The following is a 14,880-nucleotide window of genomic DNA, read 5'->3' on the forward strand; positions in this document are numbered from 1 at the left end:
AATTTTGTTTGCATCATTCCAAATTGCTTTCCAAAATGGTTGTACCATTTCATAGCTCAAACAATAATGCATGAGTGCACCTACCATCCCACAACCACTAAAATACCAACTATTGCCACTTTTGGTCATTTTTGCCAATTTGCAGGGTTTGAGGTGAAACCTCATGGTTGTTTTGATTTGCATTTTCCTTATTATTGGCGATTTAGAGAATTCTTTCATGTGGCTGTGAATACTTGGCAAGGTTTCTTTTGAGCACTGTTGATAATTTTTGGTCACTAATTTTAACATCCCCAAATTCTCTAGCTGATCTTGATGTATATAAACTGAGGAGTTGAACCAACTTGGTTATTAACTTCTTTATACTCAATATTGTTAATAAAATGTGACCCATAAAGCTGAACATAGTATTCCATATATGGTTTAACCTGGGCACAGTGTGATAAGATGATCGATCACCTCTTGGTTGAGGCCATTATACAACCTAATATTGCAATAGCTTCCCTGGCTACTATACCATAATGTTGAGTTGCAGTGAGTTGAGAGGTTACTAAAACCTCCATACCTTGTTCAGATACACTGCTGTTTGGCCACACTTCCGTTTTTTGTGTGTATCTGAGGTGGTTTGGGGTTTTTTTTGTGTGTTTTTTGGGGCTTTTTTGGTGAGGCAATTAGAGTTAAGTGACTTGCCCAGGGTCACACAGCTAGTAAGTGTTAAATGTCTGAGGCCAGGTTTGAACTCAGGTCCTCCTGAATCCAGGGCCAGTGCTCTATCCACTGTGCCACCTAGCTGCCCCAGGTGGTTGTATTTTTAACCCAGGTAGAAACTATACATTAGTCCCTATTAAATTTCATCTTATTCAACTCAACTCAATGCTCTTTCACTTATCCCAGTAAAGAGCACTGGTTCAAGCACAAATCTTTGGTTCATTGTGCTGGAAACCCTACTCCAAGATGGCATCCAACAGTTTAGGCTTAGGCATTCATCTCATTCTGAATCAATGTTATTGAACTATCATCTAATCCACATCTTTAGAAAGAGAGGGACTTTAAAATGATTTGATAAAGTCTAGGTAAACTATAACTAGAATATTCCCCCTGATCTACCACTTTGGTAGATCATCAAAAGAAGGAAACAAGGTAATCATTTGATGATCTTTCCTTGATGAAGCCATGCTAATTCCTGGTGATTACTATTTCCTTTTCTAGAGGTTCACCACTATCCCAAATTCTTTATTTTATAGATGAATAAACTGAGACACGAGGGAAAGTGACTTGCCCAGATTACATACAGTTAATAAGTAACAGAGATGGGATTTAAACTTGGGACCTTAGACGCCAAATCTAATATTCATTATTTTTTAAAGATAATTTTTGTTGTTATCTTATTCTTTTCCATCATCAGCGGTATCTAAAGTATTCTTCCATTTCCCCTTCCAGAGAGCCATCCTATAGAACAAGCAGTATCTTTTTAGAGAGATAAAAAATTCAGTACAAGTCTAAAAACATGTGCAATGTGTAACATCTATGAAAGTGTGGGTTGGGGTGTTTTCTCATATCTTGTAATTTCATTATATTTACTTTTTAATTTTTACTTTATTTTTGTTGTGTAGTTTTTCCATTTATATTGTACTTATTGTGTATCTAGTTTTTTAAAGTTTTTTGTTTGTTTTTTGGGCAGGGCAATGAGGGTTAAGTGACTTGCCCAGGGTCACACAGCTAATAAGTGTCAAGTGTCTGAGACTGGATTTGAACTCAGGTCCTTCTGAATCTAGGGCCTGTGCTTTATCCACTGTGCCACCTAGCTGCCCCAGTGTATATAGTTTCATTAGCTTATTTCTTTGCTTACTTCACTTTGCATTAGTTCATATAGATCTTTCCATACTTCTCTGTATTCATCATAAACATCACTTCTTATAGCACACAAATATTCCATTACATTCAGGTACCACAGTATATTTAGCCATTCCTCAATTGATGGGCATCTCTTTTTCAATTCCTTGATATCACAAAAGTGCTGCTATAAATATTTTGAAGTGTATGGGGACTTTCTTCATATTGATGGCTTCCTTGGGGAATAAGCTCAGTAATGGAATCTCTGATTTAAAGGGTATGGACATTTTAGTCACTTTATTTGCATAATTTCAAATTGCTTTTCCAGATTGGTTGTACTATGTCACAGCTCCACCAAAAACATACTAGTGTGTCTGTATCCTACAACCCCTCCAACACTGACTATTGCCAGTTTGGGGTCATTTTTGCCAGTTTATAGGTGTGAGGTGAAACCTCAGAGTTGTTTTGATTTGAATTTCTCTTATTATTAGTGATTTAGAGCATTCTTTCTTGTGATTGAGAATTTTTGGTAATTTTTTCAGACATCCTTTGATGACATCTATTGGGGAAATGGCTATTATTATATCTTGGATGCCAAATGTTTATCAGAGGCATTCAGTACAAAGATTTTTTCCCCATTTGACCACTTCCTTTTTTATCCTAGGTGCATTAATTTTGTCTACACAGAAGAATTTCAGTTTCATGTAATCAAAGTTATCTGTTTTATCTTTTGAATTGTCTCTATACTTTGGTTTAAATATATTTCATACCACTAGCTGTGAAGCATATATGATCTTTTTCTTTTCGAATTTCTTTATAGTATGATCTTTGATATTAAGGTGATGCATCCATTTAGAATGTATTGTGAGATATGGTATAAGGTATTGGTCTAAGTCTAATTTTTGCCAAAATGTTTTCCAGTTTTCTCAGAAGTTTTTTATAGAAAAAGGTTTTCCCTAGGTATTTTGTTTTCCAATAATACTGGGTTATCAAGTCATATTGGTTCTCATTCTCCCCTGTCTAAACGATTGCATTAATCTATCTTTGTTTCTCTCTTTTACTGATATCAGATTGTTTTGTTGTTTGCTGCTTTGTGATATAGTTTCAGGTCTGAAAGTGCCATTTTGCCCCTTTGGCTCTACTTCTTTTTACCATTTTCCTGGATAGTCTATATCTTTTGTTTCTCCAAATAATTTTATTATTAATTTTTCGAGTCATACCAACAGGTATAGCATTAAAAGTGTAAATTAACTTTGGTAATATTGTCATTTTTACTAAAGGGCTCAGTCTATCCACAAACATTGAATAGTATTGCAACTGTTTACATTTTCTTTATTTCTTTGGGGAACATTGTGCAATTAAAACTGTGTTTGGTAGGTCAATCCCCAGGTGTTTTATGCATTTTGCACTTATTTGAAATGAGATTTCAGTTTCTATTATTGTTTCTCTTGTTACTATCATATAGAAATGCTGTTTATTTTTGAGGATTTTTTGTCGCCTGCAACTTTGATTAAACTATTGTCTCACTTAGTATTTTTGATGATTCCCTAGAATTTTCCAAGTAAACTTATATCATCAAGCATTTGGGATAGTTTTATCTCTTCTATAGCTATCTTTATACCTTTAATTTCTTTTATCTTATTGCTATTACTAGCATCTCCAGAAAGATTATCAAATAATAATGGAGATAGGGAGCATCCTTGCTTTACTTCCATCTTTATTGGATGTTTTAAAATTATTTGTTTTCAATGTTAAAATTTTTTTGAGTTCCAAATTATTCCCCTCTCTCCCCCACCCACTAAGACAAGCAATATGACCAATTATACTTGTGAAATCATGCAAAACATATTTCCACATTAGCCATATTGCAAAAAAAGCAAGAAAAAAAGTGAGAAAACTCTAGTTCAGTTTGCACTCAGAATTAATTAGTTCTGTCCTTTCCCTTTTTTGTGATTTCTTTGGGTTACAGACCTAGTAGTGATGTTGCTGGGTCAAAAGGTGTGCAGTTTGATTGCCCTTTGGGCATAGTTCCAAATTGGCCGCCACCCCAGTGTCACAGACCTCTCTAGCCAATCTCCTAAATTGTTTTAGGCTGGGAAAATGCCTTGCCCTGACCTTTTGTTGGCTCTGCTGCTCCAACATTTTAAAGTTGGAGGGTAATGTTGGGAGAGTTTGGCTGTGTTGCTGCCTCTAATCCGCTATCTTGCCTCCACCCCTCTCACATTTATTGGGAATGGTTTTTAGCGTATTCCTTAGCATATGATGCTTGTTTTTTGTTTCAGATAGGTGATTTTTATGATGTTGAAGAAAGGTTCTTCTGTGCCTACACATTGTAGGGTTGTTAGCATGAAAATAATCTCGTGCTTCACCAAAGGCCTTTTCTGCATCTTTTGATATGATCATGTGGATTTGGATGTTTGGATTTTTAATTATTCTGGTTGTTTTCCTAATGTTGAACTGTGCTTGAATCCTATTTAATTATAATGAATGATTTCTTGGACAAATCAACATAATCTGACAAAATTTCGTTTAAAATATTTGAGTTAATTCATTAATGACGTTAGCCTGTAGTATTATTCTGTGTTTTATGTTTCCCTGATTTAGGTATCAGGACTATATTTGTCTTATAAAAAGGAGTCTAATGCGATGCTTTCTTCCTCAATTTCTGAGAATATTTTGTGACATGTGAGTGCTAACTGTTCTTTCAAATTTCCATCAGGACCATGAGTGTTTTCTTGGGTAATTCCCATACAGCTAGATATATTTCCCTTTAGGAGATTTTATCATTTCTACATTTTCTTTTGTTTCCAATTTGTTTATTCCTTTCTAATTTTAGTGCCTCCTCTTTTGTGATTATTTAGGTTTATTTGTTGACTTTCTATTTTTTAAAAATGCATATTTATTTCATCAATCTTCTCTTTTCCTACTTTGTTAGTGTATGTTTATAAGGATAGAATTTTTTCTCTGAGGACTGCTTTAGCTGCATCTCATCTTTCTAATATTGTTTCATCATTATCATTTTCTTTTACGTAGTCATTGTTTCTATGGTTTGTTCTTTAACCCACTCATTATTTAGATACCCAAATGAATACTGAATAATCAAATCCCAAATAATGAAAGACGAGAAGAAATCATACATTTTTAATGTGTTATGACATAAAGGATGTATTAACTATTTTGCCTTTTTACATTTGTTTGCAATATCTCTGTGTCGTAGCTCATGGCCAATTTTTGCAAAATTTCCATGTGGTGCTGAGAAATGTGTATATTCTTTTGCTGTCCCATTTAGAAGATTCCATAAGTCTTTTAACTCAGGTTTCTTTAGGAATTGGTTCAGTTTCATATTTTCCCTTTTGTTTATCTTTCTTCTAGATTTATTCCAAATTTATAGAGGGATACTGAAGTTTCTTGTTACTATTGTTTTCCTGTCTAGTGTTTCCTTTATGAATTTGTATTCTAAGGCCGTTGAAGCATATAAGTTTATTACTGATATTGTTTTGTTGTTTCTGAGTCCTTTCAGCATAATATAACTTTCTTTGCTTATGCAGTTAAACATTTTGAGTGTTCATTTTTGTTTTGTCATCACAATTGAAACTCTTGCTTTTTTGGATTCACTTGATGAACAGTAAAAAAAAAATCCATACCTTGATTTTTATTTTGTGCATGCCTTTGTTGTTTAAATGTGTATTTTGTAAGCAAAGAACTGTAGGGTTTTGTTTTCTAATCCAGTGTTACCTTTTGCCTTATTGGATTATTTAATTCATTCACATTTAGAGTTATGAAACTGAGGTTTATGTTTGCCTTTATTAAGGCTTTTTAATCAAAATATGATGTTCCCCCTCTTCTACTGTTCCTTCAATTATTATACCTCATTTTTTTAAGGTGGCCTTTTTCCCACTTGGTTACTTTTCCTCACCCCTGATCCCTTCCTCTTGTTTGTTACCCATTTCTCATTGGGGTTTAATTTATTCCTTTTTCTCTCCTGCTTTTATCTGGTTATCTAATTCTTCCTTCTTTTCTTCTGTTAGGTAGATTCTTTCTCTCTTCCCCTTCAAATAGTTCTGTTCATTAGTTTTTAAAATTTCATTTGTTCTTGGGTTCATTTTGAAAAAAAGATTTCTTACACTCCCTTCATTATGCACCCTATATTCTTTCTATTCTAGACCCTTATTCTCTGATTCATGACCTTTATTATTTATATGGTTGCTTTCTTTTCTCTGTATTACTCATGTAATCAAAACTTCCCCATTTAAGGCTCTCTGCTTCGGGTGGTTTCTGCCACTGCCTTACAGAGCTTACCCAGTGGATTTCTTTTTTTCCTTTGTGCCTCACTCCCAAAATAATGCTAATTATTATAGGTGTCAAAGAGGAGGCTGCTCTATGCTAGGGTCCCTCCCTCATTATGTCCCTGACTATGCAGCTTATCACTTATCCATACCCTCCCATGGTTACCTTTCTTTTCCTCATTTGCTTTAAAGTCTCCTCCCTGAATCCATGTTTTCCCACTTCCCCAGATGGTGAGGGGGTGCCAGATACCTCTAGGAGTTCCAACTCCTACCTCCCCTTCAACTCAGATAGGACAAGTAGATTTTTCAAGGACCAAGTTACACATACCACTTTTTTTACCCATAGGAGCTTTCATCAGTGGAAGCCCCTTCCACCACCAGTGCAGTTGGTGCAATTCCTCCCTTTTTCTATCCTTTCTTCCATCCTTCTCACTCACTGCCCTGTAGATTCCAAGATCTAAGGGTTCTTTTCCCCCATTGCTATCCCTTGATTTGACCCTGACACATCACACATTCCTCTATATGCTCCTTCTACCCTTCCCTTTTTATGTACCCTTCAGTGTTGTAATCTCAATCTCTCTCTCTCTCTCTCACACACACACACACAGTCACTCGGTCCTTGCCAAGTGAGCTCTATTCATGGTTTGGGGGGTCAGTTGTAGTTGCTTTATCTTTGGTGTGTGATTTCTCCTTTGGAGAGCTTTGAGAAGTTGAGAGGATCAGAAAAAAATATCTAGTTCTCCATTTTATTGTTCATGACACTTAGGTTTATTCCCTCTATGAAAGTATTTCAAATGCAATTTTGTTAACTCCAGGGACTGATTTATTTAGTTAAATGTTCTGAAGTTGGGGGGAAGCTAGGTGTCAGAGTAGATAAAGCACCGGGCCTGGATTCAGGAGGACGTGAGTTTAAATCCGGGTTCAGACACTTACTAGCTGTGTGATCCTGGGCAAGTCACTTAATCCTCATTGCCCTGCAAAAAAGAAAAAAAAAAGTTCTGAAGTTGTGCTCAATAAGAACACCATTCTATGTTGCCATAACCAACACAGGGCAAACAGGACTTTGCTTTAGGGTGCCCACATTTTGGGACATGTTTCTTTAGTATGGGGTAGGGGGGAGGACACCTGCAACTCCCTCCTTGGGCAAACATCATTCTAAACTTTTATGCAATCCCTGGATCATCTCTGCTGTGCAGAGTATTGTTATTGCGTTTCCCCTATTTCAGAGCCTGCTTCTTCCCCACTACTTGGATCATCCTCCAAAGGATAAAAGTTGGTTGGTGTTGTTTGTCTTAATTTCTTCTTTGAATGCTCTTATTTTAACCAAATTTCAATACTAATTTTTTAATAAGTTTTCTTTTAATTTTTTTATCCCCTGGAGGGAAAGGGGAGGGAAAGATAGGTTTGTACCTTTAGGGCCAGATTGGAAAGTCAAAATTTGATAAGTGACAACAAAAGTGATTTTTTTCTTTCTTTCTTTCTCAGATTCTCATTGTCCTTTACCTAAAGGTTTATGCTGCTGAAGACCATGCTTCTGAAGTTTCCTTGCAGCTTGTCCTCCACAGTCTTAGGGATTTCCAGGACGTAAAGATCCATCATCCCTTCCATGGGAGGAATGTTGGAGTTAGTCAAGTGCACATGCCCTTCCTTATCATCTTGGGGCCTGGCATGTCATGTTAAATCCTTCAATATATCCCATTTGGATAGGTAAGTTATGTTATTCTTTTCTAAGATTGTTTTCCTGATGTGGTAGGAACACTTACTAAATAGTCAGTCACCCAGTTATAGAAGAACATTTTCTCCTAAGTGTAGGATGCTAGGCCTTCATCTCTCTCTCTCTCTCTCTATATATATATATATATAGAGAGAGAAACAGATAGAAAGAGGGATAGATAGACATAGATAGATATAGAGAGTTAGTGAGAGATACCTAGAGAGAGATAGATAGTGAGAGATAGGTAGATTTTTAATATATATATAGACAGAGAGACAGAGACATAGAGATAGCTAGAGAGAGGTATAGAGAGATAGAGATAGATGTAGAGAGAGGAATAGAGACAGAAAGATATAGACAGATTATATATATAGAGAGAGAGAACTAGAAAGAGATATAGATATATATAGAGAGAGACATATACATAGAGTTAGACAAAGATAGAGATACCTAGATATAGATAGAGAGATATATAGGTGGAGATAGCTAGAGAAAAAGATCTCTCTCTCTCTCTCTGTATATATATATATATATAGAGAGAGAGAGAGAGGGAGAGAGAGACAGTGAGAGATATATAGAGAGACAGAGATAGATATGGATACCTAGTGAGAGAGAGAGTCAGAGACAGATAGAAAGGGAGATATATATATAGGGATAGAGATAGATAGAGATAACTAGAGATAGTTAGACATAGACACAGATAGGGATACCTAGTGAGAGAGAGACAAAGTTATAGACGTAGAAAGAGATAGCTATAGAAAAAGAGGGATATATATACATAGAGAGACAGAGAGCTAGATGGAGAAAGATAGACAGGCGTAAAGAGATAGAGATAGAGTGATATATAGAGAGAGATAGACATAGAGCTATAGACAGAGAGATTTATATATAGGGAGAGATAGAGATAGGTAGAGAGATAGCTAGACATAGACTAATATATGTAGAGATAGATAGTAAGTGATAGCTAGATGTAGAGAAAGATAGAGAGAGTTAGACATAGAGATAGATAGTGAAATATATATATATATATATAGAGAGAGAGAGAGAGAGAGAAAGAGGGATAGATAGGGATACGTAGTGAGAGACAGATAGACATAGATGGAGAGAGATAGTTATAGACAGATAGAGATAGCTAGAAAGATACGTGTGTGTGTGTGTGTGTGTGTATATATATATAGAGAGAGATGTAGAAAGATAGACAGACATAGAGATATATATAGAGAGAGATATAGATAAAGATAGAGAGACAGATACAGCTATAGATATATATATATATATATATATATATAGAGAGAGAGAGAGAGAGAGAGAGAGAGAGAGAGAGAGAAAGATACATAGAGAGCCAGAGATAGCTATAAAAATACAGAGATAGAGAGAGAGAGTTAGAGAGACATATAGAGGTATGGATATAGACGTAGAGAGATAAAGATAGAGATAGCTAGACATAGAGATAGATAGATAGATATGGATACCTAGTGAGAGAGAAACAGATAGCGATAGATGGAGAGAGATAGTTATAGACAGATAGAGATAGCTAGAAAGATACGTGTGTGTGTATATATATATATATATAGAGAGAGATGTAGAAAGATACATAGAGATATATATAGATAAAGAGAGAGAGATACATAGAGATAGCTAGAGAATTAGATGTAGATAGAGATAACTAGAGAGAGGTAGAGATAAAGATATATATATATATATGTATATATATATAGAGAGAGATAGCTAGACATGGATACCTAGTGAGAGAGAAACAGCGATAGATAGACATAGAGATATATATAGAGAGAGATGGACAGTGATAGAGATAACTAGATATAGATGGAGAGAGATAGATAGAGGGATAGAGAGAGAGACAGACAGAGACAGATAGCTACAAAGATACACAGAGAAATGGATATAGATAGTGAGAGAGACATATATAGGGATAGAGAGAGAGATAACTAGACAGAGGGAGAGATAGCGAGATATATAGAGAGAGATAGCTAGAGAGAGTTAGACATAGCAGAGGGATGGAGAGACACAGATAGAGATACCTAGTGTAACGATTGGAATGACGCCACCTGCTGGAGACTTACTGTAGGAAAGCTCCAACATGAGGAGAGGGCCTCTGAGGGCAGGACCATGCAGTTTTTCTTATGTGTCAGGAAGTGATGTTACCTTGTGGGAGGAAGAAGGGGAGGCTGGCACTCTGACTCGCTCTCTTTCCTGAGGACTCTGGTGGAGAAGGAAGCTAGAAATGTGCTCTCCCTTTAATAGATAGATGATTCTAGGCCTTTCTCTCTCTCTTGACCAAATTCCTATTCTCCTTAATAAATGCTTAAAAGTCTAACTCTTGCTAAAGCTTATGATTTATTGGCGACCACTCATTAGAGATTTTAGATAGTTTAGCTAAAATTTTAGCCCCTTACACTAGAAAGATACAGAAAAATATAGATAGGTAGAGATGGAGATAGAGAGACAGAGAGGGAGGGATAGAGATGGATATGGATAGACATAGAGAGTTAAATAGCTAGAGAAAAAGAGAGAGAGAGAGAGATACATAGACACAGAGATAAATAGGGATACCTAGTGAGAGAGATATAGGTGGAGATAGCTAGAGAAAAAGATATATATATATATATAGAGAGAGAGAGAGAGAGAAAGATACAGACATAGAGAGAGATACAGAGGGAGATAGTGATACAGAGAGCTATAGACATATATATATATATATATATAGAGAGAGAGAGAGAGAGAGAGAGAGAGAGAGAGACAGAAAGTTATAGACATAGAAAGAGAAAGCTATAGAAAAAGAGGGATATATACATAGAGAGCCGGATAGAGAGCTAGATGTAGAGAGACAGACAGACAGAGACAGATAGCTACATAGATACAAAGAAATAGAGATAGATAGAGATAGACATAGATGTAGAGAGAGTCATAGATATATAGAGAGATGGACAAAGATACATAGAGAAATAGATATAGGGATAGAGCTATAGACAGAGAGAGACATAGATAGAGATAGTTAGAGATATATATATATAGAGAGAGATAGCTATAGACAGAGATAGCTAAAAAGAGGGATAGAGAGAGAGATAGAGAAATATATATATAGAGAGAAAGATAAAGAGAGAGAGACAGAGAGAAATAGACATAGGTAGAGAGATAGGCAGAGATAGCTAGACATAGATAAAGATAGACATAGAGATACCTAGAAAGAGATAGACAGAGACAGATAGAAAGATAGAGGGGGAGGGAGAGAGATAGCTACAAAGATACATAGAGAAATAGAGATAGATAGTGATATATATATATATATATATATATATATATATATATGGATAGAGATAGAGAGTTAGAGATAGCTAGAGAAAAAGAGAGATAGAAACAGAAAGAGGGATAGATAGGGATACGTAGTGAGAGATAGACATAGAGAGAGATATAGGTGGAGATAGCTAGAGAAAAAGATATATATATATATATATATATATATAGAGAGAGAGAGAGAGAGAGAGAGAGAGAGAGAGAGAGAGTTAGACATTGATAGAGATACCTAGAGAGAAATAGAGATAGAAACAGACAGAAAGAAGGATAGATGGACATAGACACAGAGATAGATAGGGATACGTAGTGAGAGAGATATAGGTGGAGATAGCTAGAGAAAAAAAATATAGAGAGAGAGAGATAGAAAGATACATAGAGAAATAGAGATAGATAGTGAGAGGTAGACAGAGACAGAAAGAGAGGGAGGGAGAGAGATAGCTAGAAAGATACATAGAGAAATAGAGATAGTGAGAGCTAACTAGAGAGAGATAGACCAAGATAGAGATAGCTACAGAACAAGAGATATAGATAGATAGACAGGCATAGATAGAGATAGCTAGACATAGACCTGGAAAGAGATAACTAGATGGAGATAGACGGAGAGATAGTGAGATTATATATATATATATATAGAAAGAGATGTAGATAGATAGACATAGACACAGATAGATAGGGATACCTAGAGAGAGAGATAGCTGGAAAGATACATAGAGAGCTAGAGGGATAGAGATAGAGACAGATAGAAAGGGAGGGATAGATTGAGATATATATAGAGAGATAGACATAGATAGTTAGAGATAGAGATGAGAGAGAAACAGAAAGATGGATAGATAGAAAGATATAGACTTAGAGATATAGAGAAAAAGAGGGATATATATAGGCAGATAGAAATATATAGACAGAGAGGTAGGTAGAGAGATACGGAGAGAGATAGAGAAATAGAGATAGATGGACAGAGATAGACATAGAGAGAGTGATGGAGATATATGGAGAGCTAGAGAGAGTTAGACATAGAGATACATAGGGAGGGATAGGTAGAGAGACACAGAGATACCTAGTGTAACGATTGGAATGATGCCACCTGCTGGAGACTTACTGTAGGAACGCTCCAATATGAGGAGAGGGCCTCTGAGGGCAAGACCATGCGGTTTTTCTTACGTGTCAGGAAGTGATGTTACCTTGTGGGAGAAAGAAGGGGAGGCTGGCGCTCTGACTCGCTCTCTTTCCTGAGGACTCTGGTGGAGAAGGAAGCTAGAAATGCGCTCTCTCTTTAATAGATAGATGATTCTAGGCCTTTCTCTCTCTCTTGACCAAATTCCTATTCTCCTTAATAAATGCTTAAAAGTCTAACTCTTGCTAAAGCTTATGATTTATTGGCGACCACTCATTAGAGATTTTAGATAGTTTAGCTAAAATTTTAGCCCCTTACACTAGAAAGATACAGAAAAATATAGATAGGTAGAGACGGAGATAGAGAGACAGAGAGGGAGGGATAGAGATGGATATGGATAGACATAGAGAGTTAAATAGCTAGAGAAAAAGAGAGAGAGAGAGAGATACATAGACACAGAGATAAATAGGGATACCTAGTGAGAGAGATATAGGTGGAGATAGCTAGAGAAAAAGATATATATATATATATATATATGGAGAGAGAGAGAGAGAGAGAGAGAGAGAGAAAGATACAGACATAGAGAGAGATACAGAGGGAGATAGTGATACAGAGAGCTATAGACATATATATATATAGAGAGAGAGAGAGAGAGACAGAAAGTTATAGACATAGAAAGAGAAAGCTATAGAAAAAGAGGGATATATACATAGAGAGACGGATAGAGAGCTAGATGTAGAGAGACAGACAGACAGAGACAGATAGCTACATAGATACAAAGAAATAGAGATAGATAGAGATAGACATAGATGTAGAGAGAGTCATAGATATATAGAGAGATGGAGAAAGATAGAGACAGAGATATAGAGAGATAGCTACAAAGATACATAGAGAAATAGATATAGGGATAGAGCTATAGACAGAGAGAGACAGAGACATAGATAGAGATAGTTAGAGATATATATATATATAGAGAGAGAGAGAGAGATAGCTAGAGAACAAGAGATATAGATAGAAAGGGAGAGAGATAGCTATAGACAGAGATAGCTAAAAAGAGGGATAGAGAGAGAGATAGAGAAATATATATAGAGAGAGAAAGATAAAGAGAGAGAGACAGAGAGAAATAGACATAGGTAGAGAGATATAACTAGAGATAGGCAGAGATAGCTAGACATAGAGATACCTAGAAAGAGATAGACAGAGACAGATAGAAAGATAGAGGGGGAGGGAGAGAGATAGCTACAAAGATACATAGAGAAATAGAGATAGATAGTGATATATATATATATATATATATATGGATAGAGATAGAGAGTTAGACATAGAGAGAGATAGAGTGATATATATAGAGAGATAGAGAGAGAGTTAGAGATAGCTAGAGAAAAAGAGAGATAGAAACAGAAAGAGGGATAGATAGGGATACGTAGTGAGAGATAGACGTAGAGAGAGATATAAGTGGAGATAGCTAGAGAAAAAGATATATATATATATATATATATATATATATATATATATATATATAGAGAGAGAGAGAGAGAGAGAGAGAGAGAGAGAGAGAGTTAGACATAGAGATACCTAGAGAGAAATAGAGATAGAAACAGACAGAAAGAAGGATAGATGGACATAGACACAGAGATAGATAGGGATACGTAGTGAGAGAGATATAGAGATAGCTAGAAAGATACATAGAGAAATAGAGATAGATAGTGAGAGGTAGACAGAGAGGGAGGGAGAGAGATAGCTAGAAAGATACATAGAGAAATAGAGATAGTGAGAGATAGCTAAAGAGAGAGAGACATAGAAAGAGATAACTACATAGGGATAGATAGATAGAGATAACTAGAGAGAGATAGACCAAGATAGAGATAGCTACAGAACAAGAGATATAGATAGATAGACAGGCATAGATAGAGATAGCTAGACATAGACCTGGAAAGAGATAACTAGATGGAGATAGACGGAGAGATAGTGAGATTTTATATATATATATATATATATATATATATATATATATATAGAAAGAGATGTAGATAGAGATAGAAAGAGAAATAGCTAGAGAGAGATAGAAACAGACAGAAAGAGGGATAGATAGACATAGACACAGATAGATAGGGATACCTAGAGAGAGAGAGAGAGATAGCTGGAAAGATACATAGAGAGCTGGAGGGATAGATTGAGATATATAGAGATAGAGATGAGAGAGAAACAGAAAGATGGATAGATAGAAAGATATAGACTTAGAGAGAGATATAGAGATAGCTAGAGAAAAAGAGGGATATATATATAGGCAGATAGAAATATATAGACAGAGAGGTAGGTAGAGAGATACGGAGAGAGATAGAGAAATAGAGATAGATGGACAGAGATAGACATAGAGAGAGTGATGGAGATATATGGAGAGATAGAGAGCTAGAGAGAGTTAGACATAGAGATACATAGGGAGGGATAGGTAGAGAGACACAGAGATACCTAGTGTAACGATTGGAATGATGCCACCTGCTGGAGACTTACTGTAGGAACGCTCCAATATGAGGAGAGGGCCTCTGAGGGCAAGACCATGCGGTTTTTCTTACGTGTCAGGAAGTGATGTTACCTTGTGGGAGAAAGAAGGGGAGGCTGGCGCTCTG

General features: G+C 36.0%; 1 protein-coding gene across 8 annotated transcripts in view; it reads left to right on the top strand.

Moving 5' to 3' along the window:
* The window catches only part of LOC122733309 (transcriptional repressor protein YY1-like), a 119,320-nt gene that overhangs the window by 34,525 nt on the left and 69,915 nt on the right, over positions 1-14,880 (top strand). For all 8 annotated transcript variants that reach the window (XM_043973600.1, XM_043973596.1, XM_043973601.1 and 5 more), the window contains exon 2: positions 7,602-7,823. The gene's annotated coding sequence lies outside the window, so the exon portion shown is untranslated. The remainder of the gene's footprint in view (positions 1-7,601; positions 7,824-14,880) is intronic.

This window comes from Dromiciops gliroides, chromosome X (genome assembly GCF_019393635.1).
Source record: "Dromiciops gliroides isolate mDroGli1 chromosome X, mDroGli1.pri, whole genome shotgun sequence".
NCBI classification, from domain to species: Eukaryota; Metazoa; Chordata; class Mammalia; order Microbiotheria; family Microbiotheriidae; genus Dromiciops; species Dromiciops gliroides.